Consider the following 12,233-nt stretch of genomic DNA (forward strand, 5'->3'; position numbering starts at 1 on the left):
AGTGAGGATTTCCTTAGTTCTGCTATAACATAAGAATCTGTAGGGGCAATGGTCAAGTGAGTGGGTTATGGACCAGATTAGGACCAGCAACAGCCTCATTTCATTATCCCATAATTATATCCTCATCAACAAGAATACAGCAGTCTGGCAAAGGCCAGAAAATGGCCAGGGCTCCCTGTTTTGCTTTGCCTGCAAGTCTTGATTGGCCGTTATTATTACTCTCCTGGGTAAAGACGCAGTGGATAAATGCCACTCATAGGAGTGACCTTTTTGGTAATCCCCACCATGTGAGTAGAAGCAGGATCAGGAAATTCGGATCTCCAGGGCTTTTTAATCTTCACCTTTCCTGCACTGCCAGAAAAAAAACCTAAATTTTACAGAGGCAACATTCAGTTTTTCCTTCAGTCCTCTGAGTGTTTGAGCTACTTGTGCTCTGACAGCCTTAAGGGGAATGTATTGTCTGCCAAATGGAGCTGGTTTTGCTTTAGGGCTCCACAAACTCCTGTTCCTTAAATTGTGGCCTATGAGAAGCATTGAGAACAAGAATAAAATGAGATAGGGCTGTTACATTACTGGAAAGTTGAGATTTCCTTGTGATAATGGGTTCTGGGGTCAGCGCTATGGAGATTTTGGCAATGAGCATTCTTCATTCAGCACTTTGTACCTTTGCTACATAAAAGACACAAAATCAAAGGAGTTTAGGAATGTGGTCAACATAATTTGGTCAATGGAAATGCAAGTTTAAATGAAATACAGTGAACCTTTTCTACTAGTTATGATGATCATGATTATAGCATTTGCGGATAATCAAAATGGCAGATCTGCTTTTTTTTTTTTTTTTGAGCAAACACATATTTCACCCCTCCCCAGAAATCTCAGTTCCACCACCCACCTAAGCACAGGGATTGCACCATTTTTTAATAGCTCTTGTCAGAAGGGATAAAATCCAGCAAACTACATCTGGATCTAAATCCAGATGTCTATGTCTATGTTACAACCAAAGTTTTATGCGATAGATCCAAATCAGAAATGTACCTGGTCTGGCATGAACTGAATTAATCTCTGCTGCAGATACAGAACTGAGAGAGTATAATAGGGAGATTATGCTCACATTTAAAAATTCCTGTGAAGACAATTCTATCCATTTGTCTTTAGTAAAGATCCTCAGTGAGAACTCAGAGGCATTCAATGTCAGTCTTCTCCAAGCAGAACTGCAAGCACAAAGGTTCTGAAATTTTCAGAATTACAGGCTCAGGAATCTCCATTTTGTGGAAAACTTCCAAATGTGGTGTTCTTTTCCTCACATCTCAGTGTCTGTGACCTTCTACATATGTACTACATATGCACATATGTACAACTGCCTGAATTATGTTAGGAATCAGAACTAGACACTGATCCACAGAATCATGAAATCATAGAATGGATTGGGATGGAAGGGATCTTAGAGCTTATCTAGTTCCAACCCCCTGCCATGGACAGGGCCACAGACAACTCTTGAGTTTCTCTGTAGTTCCCTATATAAGTACCAGCTGTCTAAGCTTCTATTATAGCCACAGAGATCTCATTACTATTTAAACTAAAGATGACCAGAAAGTGGTTCAGCTTACTCTTAAGCAAACTATTCAGTTTAGGCAACAGAATCTCTGTTTCTGGACTCAAAATATTGCACTGGTGGGATTTCCACTGAGTATTGTGAAAGCTTCTAGACACCTATGAGGGGCACAACCCACTTGCCTGATCATTGGTATCTACTGCTATTTTAGATGAGGATAATGGCCATGAAACATGGCCTAAGGAGAACTGGCAGCTGGGACGCAGGTAAGAATATCCCAATAACACTGAACACTGATTAAGCTATGAATCATAGGTCTGTATTTAGTCATGATGTAGATGATTTCCATTTCTCCCGTTGTCACTTTAACCACTCAGAGAAGATCCCCAGTGAAGGTTACCTACAAAGAAAAGGCAGAAAGAAGAGGGACAAAACTGTCTGAAGAAATGACTAATGAAAACATAACTGTATTCAAACACCTAGAAATCAGAGATAAAGAGGAAAAATAAAAGCATTCACTATATTCAATGAGTATGGAAGAAATAACTCTGAACAAAAACTTCAGTAGTAACACCTCTCTAATGAAATGGATCATAGCAAAAGCAGAGCATCTGGAAAGGCTGTAGTGTGTCCACGCCTGGAAGCTCTGGTGAACAGGTAGAGGACATGGACTGGTTTTCCTCCTGAGGTCTCTTCCAGCCCCACTTCTAATGATTCTATGACTATATTTTTCCATGCTGGGGAATTGGAAAATGATCTCTGTGGGTGGAAATGGACTTACCCCCATCACACAGGCCTCCTGACACCGCCAACAGAATTTTAAATGAGGAGCTAGATAGTCTGTAGCTCTTTAATAGGGCTTTGCTGCCAAGGGGCCCAACATATTTCCCATAATGAGGCGAGGGTAGGAGGAGAGAAGAGGGAAATTCTTCCATTCTTTATATTTCCATAGTATTTTGTAATTAATTTGATGCTTTTACAGGAAATTAATTGGTTTTTGATAATGAAATAGAGAGAACTAACCAGACACTAGCAAATTAAAAAAAATTTAAAAATCACAGCCTAATGGGCCCCCACGTCAGACTGATAATGCTGTCTCCCTCAGGTGCTTAAGGGAAAAATAGCCCAAGAGGAGATGCTGTGAAAGTCCCTGTCAATTGAAGGGTTAATCTGCCCTCCTTCCCCACTCCCCTGCTCCCTCGCAACTAAAGCTAAGCAGATTAATTAAAACTTAAAAGGATTCTGATTTAGTTACAAGTAAGAAAGTGAAGTGCTGCAGCCTCATGCCTATAATTCACCATTGCAGAGCAACACTTGGACAGGCTGAGCTGTAATTACCTCATGATGTACTGTGTTCCCTGCAATTCCTCACAAAACCTCCCTTTTAGGTTTTTCCCTGTCTTACCTCCTCTTGCCTCAAAACCCTCCCTGGCTGAAGGCATTTACAAGTGGTAAATATTAATTGTTAGGGAGATGACAGCTGTGGGTCAAGCAGCGTCTGATGGATCGGCTCCATAAATCCAACAGGTATCTTCTCCACTTCATCTGTCACCCCCTGGTGAAACAGAAAGCCATTCTAGAATATTTCTACTTAATATTTCATTTTTTTTTCTCAATATATTACCAGAAGAAAAGCAGTAAGGGGAGGAAAGAAAAGAGAATCACAGTCATGCATATCTTCCCATTCCCCACAAAGTACTACAAAGTAGAGCAAGCTCTTAATTTTCCACATATAGCAGTGAAAATCACACATTATTTACTATAAGAAATAACCAATAATTTTCTGCTGTAAGATCTGTAACCCACCAAGCCCACAGATTCTAAATACAGTGAATCCTTTGTTGAGTTCCACACAGGCCAGGCTGGATGGGGTGTGGAGCAGCCTCGTCTGGTAGGTGTCCCTGCCCATGGCAGTAGATTGGAATCTTCAAAGTCTCTTCCAACCCAAACTATTTTGAGATACCAGGATTCTCTGAATCCATTATACTATACAACTATTTGGAATGATACTATACAAGTATTTGGATGTCCTTAAAAACATGAGAATGAAAATACTTAGGTGTTATGTGTTAGTTATTGCATAGAAGTGATTTTCCACCTATGAAGATGTCCATCTACACATCTTGTGAATCCTTCCGGGGATTGTGATTCCACCACTTTTCTGGACAGCCTTTTCCAAAGCCTGACTGCCCCTTCAGTGAAGGAATTTTGCTTAATAGCCAATCTAAACCTTTCCTGGTGCAACTTGAAGCATTTTCCTCTTGTCCTATCACTTGTTACCTGAGAGAAGAGATTGACCTCCACCAGGTTCCAACCTCCTTTCAGGGAGCACGAGATGAAGACTTCCATAAAATTAACTGGACAGATCTGTCCAGTGGGATGGAATGTGCTCCACTTCCATTTTGAGAAGGTAGAAGTTTGATAGGGAGACAATATTGGAGATATACATCTAGAGACCTTGAAGTAGCTTTATTTCACACAGAATCACAGAATATCCTGAGCTGGAATGGACCCACAGGCTTCATAGAGCCCAGTTCCTGACCTTGCACATGGCACATCAAGAATCCCATTGTGTGCCTGAGAGCATTCTCCAAATGCTTCTTGAACTGTGTTGGATGTGTTTTACATAAGTGGCAAAAACATTCACAGAGGATGTATCAGCACTACATTAAAACCACAAAAAGAAGGAAAATAAATAAATAAATAAATAAAATCAAATAAAAAATTATCAGATCATCTGGGCTTCTGATATCTTTTTGATTATCAAAGAGATAAAAGACAGTCAATTTCTAGATAGAAATTCTCCTATCAAGGAGAATTTACCATTTGTCTGTAAATCTCTCAAAGCCCTGGGTTCAGATTTCAGTGCCATTTGATATGCAGAGGCTCACAAGGAACGATCCAGAGGTGGTAACATCGCCCAGAAGTGCTGAGTTAGATCTAGCTGGCCCCTGCAGATGTTCAGGATACCTTTGGCTTCTCAAATTACGCTTGGTCTATCCATGAGACACCTGAACTGAGCCTCCAGCGCTTGTCAGTGACCAAAAGACCTTTGTAAATCAACTCAGGCTGCTAAATTCAAGTATGAAGGGATGGGCTGAAGCAGCAAATTCCCCCACTGACAGTTTAAGGTGGATTCAGAGGTTTTGACTCATGTAATGACTTTGATTTTCAATGATAAATTAAAAAGAAAAAGCTTTTCAACAAAAAGATTTTTTTTTTTCTGGGATGAATCAGGAGACAACAAAACTAGAAAATACATATTTTTCAAATGTCATGTCTGGGATTATGTGGAGATTTTCTATATGAGAACAGAGGTATATAAACTCTTGGAATATTTTATTCTGCAGGTCTATAGATTTGCATAATCCACCTTAATACTTATTTACTACACACCAGTTCCCATGTGTTGGTGGTGGGTCCTTCTCAATTCCTTTTTATCAACTACCAATCCAAAATTCACTGTTATGAGACCAATAATTTATTTTCCCTTTTTAATAGATTTGTAAAGTAGATTTGTTGTTGAGTTTAATCTTTTTTATCTTCAAACTTTTTTTTTCCTATAGAAATCTTAGATTTCTATATCTTATGAATTCTAGATTTCTTTATAGTCAGAGTTTGCACCACTGGAATATCAGAGTTTATATTTAGATCTCTAAACAATAGAAAAAAGAAAAACCAAAAAATCTGTTACATATGTTCAGCTTTTATAGTATAATTTCTGCCAATTGCAAGGGAACCATTCCCACATTTAAAGTTGACTCTGCATAATATTTGGGAAAATGCATCTGGTTTGGTAGTCTTATAAAAATTTGGAGCACTTTTTGTGGCAGTTTACAGGGCTGTGAACTTCATCAGGGAATGGCCCTGCTGTCAAGACAGTGTCTTTTGCCAATATTATAAATGTTGCTTAGATTTGATTGATTTATATATTATTGAGAGATTTATTTCCTCTCAGAGTTCAAGAAATCATCAATGGCATCAGGGTGTGACTGCTTATAACTGGGCAGTATCTGCTCAGTTCAAACAAAAACAAAGGTAATTGTAATCATTTTTTGTAATCATTTTTTTAAACCAGGGATCTGTTTTCCATCCCTGAAATCTCATAAACAGCCCCTTTTTTTCCTCTTGGGTTGGGTTTTTTTGGTTTGTTTGGGATTTCTTTTGGTTTTTTGGTTTTTTTTTTTTTTTGGTGGTGGTGGTGGTGGTGGTTTTTTGCGCGTGTTTCTTTGGTTTTGGGTTTTTTTTGTTTGTTTTGTTTGTTTATTTGTTTAAGAAGGATTTATAACAAATGCACAGTGATGGTTCTCATCACAGTGGGTATACAACATTCCTTTTGGTTTTTCTGGGTTATATCAGGAAGAACATTGCTAGCAGATCAAGGAAGCTGATCCTGTCCCCATACTCAGCCCTGCTGAGGCACATCTGGGGTGCTGTGTCCAGTTCTGGGCTCCTCAGGACAAGAGAGACATGGAGCTCCTGGAGTGGGTCCAGTGCTGGGTGAGAAAGATGATGGAGGGCCTGGAGCATCTCCCTGACAGGGACAGGCTGAAGGAGCTGGGGCTGTTCAGCCTGGAGAGGAGACACAGCTGAGAGGGGCCCTCAGCCCTGGGTGTCCCTGTGTGCAGGGAGGGCTCCGAGCAGGGCCCAGGCTCTGCTCCAGGGCCCAGCAATGGCACCGGAGGAACGGGCAGGGGCTGATCCCAGTGAGTTCCACCTGGACACCAGGAAGAACTTTCCTGTGCAGTGACAGAGCACTGAACAGATTGTCCAGAGAGGCTGTGGAGTCTCCCTCACTGTAGATATTCCAGAATTGTCTGGACGCAATCCTGTGCCCTGGGCTCTGGGACGACCCTGCTTGAGCAGGGAGGTGGCACCAGATGAGCCACTGTGGTCCCTTCCAGCCCAGGATTCTGTCATAGAACACAGATGAAAGACTTTCCAACAGAACCAGCACTGGTGGCTGCAGTTTTAAGTTCTGACAGGAAAGATCTCCCCAAATTATCACGAGCATGTGATGTGTTCCTCATCATGTGGCCCTGTACAGCGCTGCAGAAAGGATGAATCCACAGGGGTCTGTGCTAGAACTGCAGCACCACACAAAACCATAGGATATGTTTGTAATTAAAAATTATTTCCTCTGACTCTAGGGCTAATATTTTTAGACTAATTCTCAACTGGTTTGTAAAAGAAGATGTATTCAGTAAGACCACAGACTGTAGAGACAGCTTTTTGTTCTCCAGCAATGGCCAGCTCCGACTGCTTGTTAGGAAGGAGCATAAAAAGGAAAATATGCATTGATGTTCCCACATTTGAGCTTTCCAGCCTTCTGCAATCTATGCAATTTCCTGACCTGAGGGTTATTCCTTTGTCTCTCATAGTCTATGAAGGGTTTTCCTTCCATGTTTGTATCTAATTGCTTTTCGAACCCGTGAAAACTTATGACATTCACAACATCCCAACATCCCGTGGCAATGAGTTTCATAGTTTAATTTTGTGCTGTGTGAAAAAGTACTTTCCTTTAATCATTTTGAACCCACCTTTAGATAACTTTATTTGATATCTACTAGATTTTGTATTACAAGGAATAGCAAATAATTGTTCTTTCTTTGCCTCCTCCATGATTGTCATGATTTCATAGACTTCTGTCCCATCCTGAAACAATTAGTCTCTCCAGGCTGTAGAGATTTATTTCAGTTTATCTCCCTTTACATGGAACCTGTTTCATACCTTTAAGCATCTTTGTTGTCCTTTCCTTATGTAACTAATTTTTCTATATTTATACGAGTTGTACTGTGTACAGTTATTTACACCTGTTAAAAGCGATAACATTATTTTTTCATGCTAATACAGGAGCATTTTACACCCATTTTTGACTACAAATATGTGAGACTGTGGCTAGTATGGTTCTCCACAATCAGTAAATATTAAGTAGTTTCAAATTATGGAAAAAATCTGTTCTGACTTGTGATGAATTCTGGGTTCTATATTTTAAAAAAGAGATATATTTATTTAATATTTGTTTTGATTATTCCATCTGATGTTCCTCAATCTGGTGGAGAGAAAACAATATGTTCTGCTAATGACTATGTTTTTAATGTCTGATGAATTTTCTTCTGTGAGAGAAGGACACAGCTCTTTCAAACTCAGCAGCTGAATAGATCTATATGCCCTAAGGCAGAATGTTGTCAGGATAATGACACAGCTAATGTAATTAATTAACCCTTTTGAAGTCTTAATGTTTCAAAATTTCAGGTAATGGTATTTAGGTAGCCATTTTATTTCATTTTATTTTATTTTATTTTATTTGGACTTATGTAAGATTGCAGTTTGATACCTAAGCAAAAATGTTCTCCCCTAACAAGAAGAAGAAAGAAAGAAACATAAAACCTGGTCACTGCCAATGAAAAAAAAAAAAAAATAGATATATTATGGAAGCAGAAAGTTATTGAGCTATATAATTTTTTAAATTGCATTTGCAACATCATATGTTAACCACAAAAATATCTCCAATACAAATATTTTATGCCATAATAATAATAATAATAATAAGCCATTTATTTGGATGTGAAGCTTGAAACATGGGTTCAAAACCTCAATGTGCTATGGATTGCAAATCACAATGTGACCTTGGCTGCAACATTTAATTGCTGTGTGCTTCATTCTATGATCTTTAAAAAAAGAGGACAATATAATTTCCTTATCCCGATTTTATCTGGATGGTTTATTCAGACTACAAATAAAGCAGGATCTGGCCTTTTTTAATGGTAGGAACAACCCTTCATGATGGTAGGAACAGGAATTCAGGGAAGTTCTGAATTTCATACAAATCTTATTACTTAGCCCTGTAGATGAGGTGACACTCAATGTTGATAAATATGTTTGAACAACTAAATAATTTGAAGTTGCATTTTAATTCTCTTCAAGTAAGATGAGTGAAATCCTGGTTTGATTTATATCAGTGAAAATCTGGAATAATTCTGTTGAGCTCTCGGGGGTCTTTCTCATTTACATCAAGGTAACAAAAACTTGTATTAATTGCTTTTATTTTTATCTTGGAACTGAAATTAAAGCATGTCTGTTATTTTTAGATTATATTTGGTGTCTTTTTCAATCCATGGAAAAGCAGTTTTATGCTGTCACTGAAGATGTCTTTCTGTATCAAACCAGTGAATTCAGAGCCACTGTACAAATGAGAATTCTTTGTGAGAGCTGCTTCTCTTTTTCTGTGCATTTTTCTGTTCTTTTAACAAGTATTTCTGTTTGGACACTACATATGCTTAAACTTGTGATTATGGGGTCCTGAACGTTACAAAATCTCTTTGAAACTTCCTGCTAGGCTCAAAGTTTTCCCATTTCTGTAATAATGCCTTCTGTAAATGCAGCAGCAGAACTGGCACCATAGCTGGGAAAGACACGTGCTTTAGCTCTCCTTTAATTTTACAATTTTGAAATGATGTCTGCTTCACCAGAAGAAGGTTATTTTAAAAAAGCTTAATTAAAATACTAAAAATGTCAAATTTATTATGATAATGTTAAGGTGTAGGATTGAAACTTTTTTTCTGTATGAAATTAAGAGAAAGTCAGAGAAGACACTCCATAATAAAGATGAGTCAAATTATAGGTTTTAAGTTACTCAGAGTTGATTTTTTTTTATTTCAGTTTATTTTGATTAAAAAAAAAAAGTTAAAAAAATAGAAGAAGGATGTTGGAAAAAAACATAGAGTCATAGATTCGTAGAATCCTAGAAAGATTTGAGTTGGAAAGGGCATTAAAGCTCCTCCAGTTCCAGCCCCTCCCACAAGCAGGGACACCTTCCACTATCCCAGGTTGCTCCAAGCCCTGTCCAACTTGGTCTTGGGCACTTCCAGGATTGGGGCAGCCACTGATTGTGGTATTTTCCAGAGTTATTTGCACTCTCAAGGTTTCAGGTGAGCTTTGGAACCTTTAGAGACAGAGATGGTGCAAACACGTGGTCATACACAACAAAGGAATTATGTTTGTCTGGAGCCAGAGCTGCAGCACAGTCAGGAAATGATGAAATGGAATTCCTGTGGCAAAAAGGACCCTCCTTGCTCCTGGGCATCCCCTGCTTGACTCCAGGCCCTTCTTGAGGCTGGATAACGAATTGGGCTGCAGACTGTTTTACCTGTTCACCCCTTGTCATGCAAACTTAAAGTGTTTGGGCCAATGGAAGCAAGGCAGGTATTGTAGGGGAATCGCTCTGCAATTTGCACACGCAGCTGTTTTCTTTCCCATTTTCCACCTCTAGTGGTATTTGGGCCTGTTGATCTCTCCTCCCCAGAACATTTGGTCTGCTGTGTAGGATATGTATGGTGATACAACAATACTACATACAGTTTTTTTAAATTGTACGTGTTTCTTCTCCATCACAGTAAAATTTATATCCTAACACAAAAACAACAAACTCTGCCTTTGACAGCCCTTGCAAAGAGTAACCCAGAGCTGTGGGGAAGTGTTGTAAAAGTTGCCTGTGATGCCAGGAATCCAGATGAGCATTGCAGCAGCTGATTTTTAAGCTATATTGAGGGGAAGGCTGACATAACAGCCAGGTACACCAGTTTCAAACCAGATGAGAGAGTCTCTGTGCCAAGGCAGCACTAAGATTTAGTCCTCTGGCTGATGCTTGGAGCATCTTGGAAAGAATTCTATTTCTATGCTTTTTTTTTTTTTTTTTCCCCTGGAAGTGAGCATTCCAGTGAGTGTGTCTTCAATAGTATGCACATGCTTTAGTAGCCCAGAATGCTGGCACTAATATCTTTTCGATCCTGGTGGCAATATCAGAGTATTAACAGAGGCTTTTTAATTATGGGCTTTTAAACAGCCATCCTTAGGAAAAAAAAAAAAAAGAAAAAAAAAGGAATAAAAGGAGATATGCAATATAATCTTGCCCAAATGTTATTTCAATGCCAATAAAAAACAGTGAATAGACTGAAGCCTTTAGTAAATAAAACCATGTTTTTCACTTCAGGGATTGCATTTGTTGGCCAGGCTCAGGATTTTCACTGAAAATGAGATTGGTGGGTTTATTTTTGCACGAGTAGATAATTCACATTGAAAAATAGTTTGATAATTGTTCTCATTAGTCACCTAGGACCAACCAAGATGTGATGGATTTAAGCTTTGGCAGGGAAATTTAAGTTAAATTTTAGTAGTTAAAGAAAAGAAAGAAAATAAGAAATGTCAAAGAAGAGGAAAGAATGCATCAATTCAAGGAAAAATCTAAGTAGCAAGAAGACATACTGTGAAATGCTGAATAATGAGAGATGACAACCTTACCAGAGAGGTGTCTTGACTGGATAAAATGTTCCTTAGGTTCACTGAAGGCAATAGAGCATTTTTCCTTTATTTACATATTTTTAATTTATGAATTATTTGGATACATGAATTTCCAAAGAAATGCAATGAAAGTGGTGAAAGGACTTGAGCACAGGTCTGATGAGGAGCAGCTGAGGGAGCTGGGAAAGAGGCTCAGCCTGGAGAAAAGGAGGCTCAGGGGGGATCTTTTGGCTCTACGCATCTCCTGACAGGAGGAGACAGCACGGGGGTCTGACTCTGCTCCCAGAGAACAGGGACAGCAGGAGAGGGAATGGCCTCAAGTTGCACAAGGAGGGACGTAGATTGAATATTAAGAATTTTTCATTGAAAATTTTGTCAGGAATTGGAACAAGCTGCTCAAGGAAGAGGTGGAATCACCATTCCTGGAAAAGTTCAAAAGCCGTGTGGATGTGGCACTTGGGGACATGGTTTAGTGGTAGCCTTGGCAGCGCTGGGTTAATATTTGGACTAAATGATCTTAGAGGTCTTTTCCAACATAAATAGTTCCATGATTCTTTTCTTATTATTTCTATACAGCTAGAGAAATAAAGCCCATTTTGGTATTTAGTCATCAAATTGGAGATTGAAGGGAGAAATATATTCAAAATTGACCATCCCTTTTCCAGAAGCTCTTGGCATATCTTTATTATATTAGAGATTATATTATATTATATTATATTATATTACATTATATTATAGTTTATCATTCAGACGCATGGATTTTATTATAGATTTTTTGGTTTCTTTTCTGTGTGAAGAATGGAAGCCTCATTTAGAACTGAACAACGATCCGTTGGTATTGGACACAAAATTTGCCTCCTGAAACAGGAGCATTCTGCTCCACACAGAGACCCCCATGTAGCACTGGAAGATATTTTCTCCCTGGAGTCATCCATGGTAATTTTGAACATTGTTTCTTTGAGTCTCTGTCTGGAATTGAGATGCCTTTTGTTCCAAAGATTTCAGAGCCTTGGGATAATGCATGACAAGATAATTATGTGCTGTGCAAAGAAGCAGTAGTGGAAGCTGTAGAACACTGCAGAGTGTTCAGTGTATTCCAAGCACCAAGAACTCATGGATTTGAGAAACAATGCCTAATCCCCACTCATTACAAAATCAAGAAGTCAGAAAATGGGTTTGAAAATGGGCCCATCTCTGGGAACATTCAAGGTCAGTTTGGATGGAGCTCTGAGAAACCAGGTCTAGTTGAAGGTGTCTGCTCACTGAAGAGGGGATGGACTAAACTACTTTGCAGGTAAAGTAATTGGAGTTGGAGTCCTTTCCAACTCAAACTATACTAAGATAAATTATTATTATTATTATGAATAATAATGATAATAAT

Source organism: Pyrgilauda ruficollis, unplaced genomic scaffold (genome assembly GCF_017590135.1).
Source record: "Pyrgilauda ruficollis isolate IOZ18807 unplaced genomic scaffold, ASM1759013v1 scaffold54, whole genome shotgun sequence".
In the NCBI taxonomy this organism is placed as follows: domain Eukaryota; kingdom Metazoa; phylum Chordata; class Aves; order Passeriformes; family Passeridae; genus Pyrgilauda; species Pyrgilauda ruficollis.